Source organism: Gavialis gangeticus, unplaced genomic scaffold, assembly GCF_001723915.1.
Source record: "Gavialis gangeticus isolate Ggan-Ray unplaced genomic scaffold, GavGan_comp1, whole genome shotgun sequence".
NCBI classification, from domain to species: domain Eukaryota; kingdom Metazoa; phylum Chordata; order Crocodylia; family Gavialidae; genus Gavialis; species Gavialis gangeticus.
Genome location: NW_017729004.1, coordinates 11,412,171 through 11,419,065, shown reverse-complemented (window position 1 = coordinate 11,419,065; position 6,895 = coordinate 11,412,171). Strand labels below are relative to the sequence as shown.

Here is a 6,895-nt window from a genome sequence, read left to right as displayed (position 1 = left end):
TCCCCACCTCTGAGACCCATTCACTCTGTTTGAAGGCACTAACACTTCTTCAAATTGAATGGGAAATGCTAGTGGTTGTGGTTGCTTTTTTAGGAGGTCACTGGGCTTTTTCTTCCAACAGGGTTTTCCAAAGAAGTACGATCTCGTAGCCTTGATTCATTAAGAGCTTTACATAGTCTATGTTAGAATTTACCACCACCCTGTTAATAGGAAGCAAGAGGAAGCCATGAAACAATTGGTTGTGAATTCCCTGGTTGGTGATGGTCACCGATAGCATGGCAGAACTCCCCCCTCGGCTAAATTATACGGTCAACAGCATCAAAGCAAACATAGGTATGGAGAGGTGTTGACCTGATGACTTTATGTCTTCTATTGATGTGTTCAAGAAAAAAATAGAGGACATAAAGGCATCCGGTTTTGTATCAACAGAGGACAACTGAACTGTCCTCTGTGCTGGCCACCCTAAAGGAGACACGGGCAGCATTCACCCTTCTCCAGACATTCCCAGGGGGCTGCATCCTGGGGATGAGACTGGACCCCATCAAGGGGTGACGCTGGTGGCTGGATCGGTGCTGCCGTTACCTGTGGTGTTGTCAGAAGCAAAGCTGTTGCTCCAGCCCTGTCAGCAGTAGTTTGATGGATGCATGGAGGAAATCAGGTCTTTGCTCAGCTTGAGTTCACCAAGGCACCAAAAAGGCACCATCCAAGGGAAAGCTATGAATGCACTAGGATGAAAGTCCCTTCTAAACAAAGCTCATTCCCCACAGCCAGACTGATCCTGTGGGTGAGGACCTGAATTGAGCCTGAACTGGTTTCAGCTGCCTGCCCTGTCACAGACTGCCTGTTTGACCTTGGGGTAATCACTTAATCAATCTGCCCCTCAGTTCCCCTTCTCGACAATGGGGATAATATCCCTTTCCCTTGCCCTCTGCTTCATCTACTGAGATGATGAGTCCTATGGGCAGGGATTGAATCTCTTCATATGTATGTACAGCCCCTGGCACAACAAAGCTTCGATCTTTCCTAAGGAGGGAAGCGTGAGACTAACAGTTAGTGGGTTAGGCATTGCAGTGACAAATAAGGCAGGAAAACACAGAGCAAAAGGGACCGTTCGAATGACATCCATATGGCTCACTTGCAATCACGCTGTAAATTACAATTCCATTTATAAAGCCTGAATGAAGAGCCATTGCACGACTGCTACAAACAGAGCCATACAAGTGAGAGAGGGTTATAAAGTGATCAGAAGAAAGTGGTAGAGGTAAGACCAGGCCATGGTTATAAGCAGCCTGTCAAACTCTCTAATAACTTATTAGCCCTCTGGGACAATATCGGTGAACCATTATTAAGCCTTTCTATAAGGAGAAGCTGAGTATAAAGTGGGACCCGACTGTGAGTCTGCAGCTAAATCTGCATCCTGCTTAGTCCAGCCCAGTAATACGGTGAAATGCTTGGGAGGTTTCCCTGGGGGTGTTCACAGTCTCTTCCACCACCCTTTACAGGAAGGCTCCTCTTCTACCCGGCAGTGCCACCAACAGCTGTTCCTTGGGGACCCTTCCTCGCATTTTTGCACCAAAATAGAGTCTGCACATTCCACCCAGCCTGTCTTTTTGCAAAGACTAAAAATAACAGCCCAGTGCCTCAGAGTGGCCCTAGTATCTGTCCAAGCACTGTCTGCAGTGGTATTAAATTGTGAGGTGTCACCTGCAGAGGACTATCGGATTAAAGGTAAACAGCCAAGATCTTTCACAAGTGGCTCGTGATGCCTGGTGATTCAGTGCAGGGGCACCCAACCTGAGACAGCTTATGGGGGTCCTAATTTTCACAAGTCAAACCTTCATCATGTCCCTTTGAAAATCTTGGCCCTAGACATATACTTGGTTCACAAGTAAGTAACTAAAAATTAAGAGTATTTTAAAACCGAATTTCCTTTTAACATTGCTGCCCTTTATTGGCTGGGTGGGCATTTCACTCCGTTCTTGCACTTTAAAGTCAGAGTCATGTTCCACATTTCAGGTGTTAGCCCTGTGCTTCAGTGTGGTTCTCATAGCTGCCACATCTGCTGGGCAAACCCCTCCAGACAAGACGAGCAGATTTAAACCTGGTGTTCAGTTGTTTGTATGTACGATTGAGCCTAGTTAGCCCAAACTGAGATTGGGCACATGCCGTACAAACACATCGAGGCAACTATCCTAAACCGTATGCATTTGCAAGCTGAAAACAGTGTTACCAATCCGCACTAAATGATTACTAAAGATTCCCTTAAAGTCCCATTTATAGCAGTCATGCAAGTTCCTGGCTGGTCCTGCTTTGAGCAGGGAGGTGGACTAGATGTGACCTCCTGAGGTCCCTCCCAACCCTCATTTTCTATGACTCTATGATAAAGGCACATTTCTAAATGGGCACATTTCTAGCCTATTTTGTTGTAAAACAAAATCATGAAACTATGACTTGACTGCATTCCAAAGGGCCGAAAACCCAGAAAGCAAATTAGAAAACATGGCACGGGTTATTTTGTCTTTAAATCCCATGATTTTAAGCCACTGTTACGATTTTCTGAAACTGGGGTCATCATTTTTTAATGTCTGGGGCTGACAACACTGAACTATCCCATGAGGCTGGCTGATCCTTAGAAAGAAGGGAGCTTGAAAAGCGGATCCCAACCACACTTTGTAGCACTGAATGTTAGGAAAAACGATGGCTTTGGTAAGTGAAGCAAAAATACGATCCAGGAACAAGAAAGAATAATTGAAAAGCCTCCCAGCATCATTGTTCTGGACCACAGCTTCACTAGAAGCAGACCTTTCTTCCCCACCAACACATCCACCCTTTTTTCCTCATGCTGGAAAACTCAGCCCCGAGCCCTGTAATGTTTTTCATCCTGTACCCTGGTTGCAAGCAGGCAGGCAAAGCCGAAATAGCCGAAAATGCACTTTTTTAGCCACGGAGAGGGATGAACAAAAGCTGCCTGTACTCATCCCAGCTACGGGCAGTTCGCCTTTCGCACCACTGGAAGCTGGACCGCGTTCCCCGCTCATCCCAAAGGGACAGACTTTCAACCCAGCCTGCTCAGGAAAGGAGAACGATTCAGTCTGTCTAGCTGGCCTCTGACCTTCTTCCTAACCCACCCCTCTGCCTTCCACATATTTCCTAGCCACCGCAGAGACAAAAGGTCTCCAAGTAGCAGCTGTGAAGGTGCTGGACCTGGACAGACTGCCAAGAATGCCGCCCGGGCTTGGGGCTGGACGTAGCCCTGTTGACCTCTGCTAGAACAGATGGGATCAAGGCAGTGACGGCAGCACAATGGCCCATTGGAGCACAGGACAGGGGAGATTTGAACATGTCACCATTGAGTTAGCAGGGCCCATGAGTGCCTGGGCCCTGGATTAAGCTGCCACCCCGGTTTCCTCTCCGGCTATTATTAGTGCTTACCCAGCTATGTGCATTCCACACAAGCAGCCACATGAGTGGTGCCAGCCGCTCACGGGCCTTTTGTCAGAGGGCTGATGAGCTCTCCGTGGAGGAGGGGAGGAGGCCAGCGCAGTTCAGTACAAGGGACTTTAATTTCTAGTGGCAGACGCGTGATCCATGATAGCGAGGAGGGGTGGAGGGAGGGAGCAGAGCAAGCTGTGACACCAACGCACCCATAGGAGTGCTTGTGTTGCAGCTCAGTAGTGACTCCATCCACCGGAGGTTGAGGGTGAGTTTCCACCGTTCGCTCACCCCCAGGGCCGATATATAGCAGGGGATAAGGCAAGACGCCTGGACGTGCAGGTGAGAGAAGGAAAGGATGTGGCAGGATGCCCATCTGTGCTACAAACATAGACACACTGATGGGGATCTGAGCCAGCAATTAAACTTACTGCAGCCTGCAGACAATCCCATAGTTTATAGAGAAGGGATACGAGGGGTTCCTGGTAGCAAATCCAGCCAGCCTAGGACACCGAGACACTATCCTACCTCTTCCGTGACATTTCAATTACCCAGTCGCTCCAGCCATTTAAAGACAAAGTGCTAAGAAATACGTCAGGGACAGCGGTCCTGCCTCAGCAGGCAGATAAAACCCAGTTCTTTTCCCTCTGGCAGAGGAAATACCATGATTGCCACAGTGGTTTTCCCAGGAACAGGGAATAACCGCTTTTCTGGCATGGGGTAGTATCTGTGGAGGTAATATATAGTTAACCTCCCACTTTCATTTCCTATGGGAAGATCTTGGCTTTACGCCCACTTCAGGGAAATGGGAGACTCCTCCCTAGCTGGCTCCTGAGGCCGTACGGCTGAGGGCAAGCAAAACCCGGGGGCATCCAAACCCCAAGCTCCCGGCTTGGGCCTGCATATAGGATGCCGCCAAATGATTTGGAAACAGCTGAAGCCCCAGGTGGGGGTGGAAGAAGTTTTCTGGTAGTAGGGCCATGTATGGATCTTAAATGACTCACGGATTTGGAATTGATTTGATTTTCCTTAGAAAAAGAATAATAACTCTGGTTTCCATGCTCCTGTGAAATGGCAAGTCAGATCCCTTTGCTTTGAGTAACCCCTCTCCTATCCAGCTGAGAAAGGTACAATTTGTGGCCACACCTGACGCATGGTGCTGGGGCAGCTGGCACAACCAGGGGACAGAATAGTCCACCTGTGAGAGCAGCCATCTGCTGCAACAAATCTACATAAGGGAGCTGCTTGGCATCGATGGGATCTGCCTTCCTTCCCAAGTGTCTCACCGTTCAAAATAGTGGATTTATTCTTGTTAGAAACAGATTGAGAGTGAGCTATCTAATGGCACCCTCACTTCGCAGCGCACATCAGATCCTATAACCAGCCTACGTACAGCCACTGCTATCAGCATGGCTAGTGGGGGCTTCACAGGACGACACAAAGGGCTTTTTGCTTAGCAGCTGTGTTTGTTCAGTGCAGATGATTTCAGGAGCAAAGTGATGACATGCTGCTGGCCAGCCACCCCAGAGAGACAGGGTGCTGAGCATGCAGCTTCTTTTTTAAATAGATGATTCAGTCATTCGGTAGCTCACTGGGGATGGTGGTCTAGCAAAAGTACCAGCAAGAGAGGTGATGGACTCCAACAGGTGGGTGGCATTGTTTCCTACTGGACATAATGGTTTAAATAGAATGCAAAGCTAATCCGCGGGGCTGCCTTCTTTATAAGACAAGCTTTTTTTTTCTCAGAGGCTGAAAGAAGGTTATGCTTTCCCTTCGCTTGGGTTTTGGCTGCTGGATCTAACCCAGCTATTCTCACTCAGACTGTTCTTAGGACAAAGAGGGAGGACGGGCAGAGCCCTTCTCATTCAGAGTTATTCTGTGCTTACCTTTTCCCTCTGCACCTCTGATGAGTCTAGGGTCACGCGCTAGTGGGACCTTCCTGAGAAAACGGTGTAGTCTCCTCCAGGAGGCTAGTTGTAGGTTGGAGGCATGGTGCAAAGTGGTTGGATTCTGGAATGAGGTTTCAAGATGTTGGTAAGGTTTCATTAAGGCTGGCCAAAACTTGGACTGGGCTCCCAAGGGAGGTGATGCTCTCCCCTACCTCGGGGGTCTGTAAGAGGAGGCTGGATAGGCATCTGGCTGGGGTCGTCTGACCCCAGAGCTCCTTCCTGCCCAGGCAGGGGGTTGGACTTGATGATCTGTTGAGGTCCCTTCTGACCCTAACATCTATGAATCTATGAGATATCGTTTCTGTGCCTTCTATACCTGAATGACATTGAAAACTTTACCGGGGAATAGAAAGGATTGTAAGTTTTTACCCAGCAGGTAAAAACATAGCTTTCCCAAATTTGGGGTTTGGCAGATGTCTGGGTTCCTGCTAATAATGAGAGATTTTGCAGAGCAAGCACTACACTCAACTTGACCTTAACCACAGAGCTGACCATTGAAGTACAGCATGAGCCAACGCCACCACTGGTGTCCTTTACCTGACTGCAGGGGAGTGAGGCAAGGGACAAATGTTGGTTCTTTCTTCTGAACCTTTCCAGCTTGCTGCTTCTGGTAATCAAGACAAGCTTCACAAACTGGAACCTGTCTGTGTTAACTGGCACCAGACGAGGTCCTGGCACCCTAGGAGAGGCTTTGGTTTTGGTTTCAAGGTGCAGATCAGTTTTGCATTTGTGAAGATGATCGGGTAAATTACTGGCTGCTGGGCACAGTGGGCGCTGTGCAGGTCCCTGCAGATCCGCTTCATGGGCACCACTCAGCCCTGCCGTACAGTCCACTGCCAGGGCATCAGGGACCTTTCCTCAGGACTGCGCCAGCCTGCAGCCCCCATGCTATTTCAATGCCAGACCTCTATTGAACTGAGGCTACCAGCCACGCTGGAGATGCTATCAAGCCAGGGAATAGCTAGGGGACTATTCACATGTCCGTGTTAGATCTTCAAATTTCAGCTTCATGGATTCAGTCTTAAAATACTTAACCAAATCCGGGTGCCCCTGGGAGTCCAGATGGCTTGACTCTCCTCCTGCATTTTTTTTCTTAAGCAAAACTCCCAGTGGCAGTTCTCCTAGTTGGGGCCGTAGGATGCAGCCTTTTTCTAAATTAGCCCGTGAAGATGCCTTCATGATCAGGGTATCGGGTTTAAAATCCCTAGACTGTCTGGGGCCAGGAACAATCGTATGGTCATGTTTGTGTTGGTGGGAATCAGATAATACCAGGCGGGATGCGCATCAAGGGCATTGTAATAAATAAAATACATTCCAGCAGGGTCTTTCAGGTCTTTCATCTCTCAAAGGGAGAAAAGTTGCACAAACTTTGCCAAGCCTTTTCAGATCAGACATTAACGGTCAGTCTCATGTGCTTTGGGGCAGACACTGTGTAATATCTATAAGTTTTGGCCCAGCAGCCTCAGCTAAAATATTCCCTGATGCCGAAGAGGTGGCCACATTTCAATATTACA

The 6,895-nt window shown here is 48.5% G+C and overlaps 1 protein-coding gene and 1 long non-coding RNA gene across 2 annotated transcripts in view; both read left to right on the top strand.

Moving 5' to 3' along the window:
* Nucleotides 1-6,895, top strand: part of XIRP1 (xin actin binding repeat containing 1) — a 53,939-nt gene that overhangs the window by 26,904 nt on the left and 20,140 nt on the right. The gene's annotated exons all lie outside the window — the stretch shown is intronic.
* LOC109291205 overlaps nt 5,614-6,895 on the top strand; it is an 8,892-nt gene continuing 7,610 nt past the window's right edge. Inside the window, exon 1 of the long non-coding RNA XR_002095770.1 lies at nt 5,614-6,873. This is a non-coding gene — a long non-coding RNA (uncharacterized LOC109291205). The remainder of the gene's footprint in view (nt 6,874-6,895) is intronic.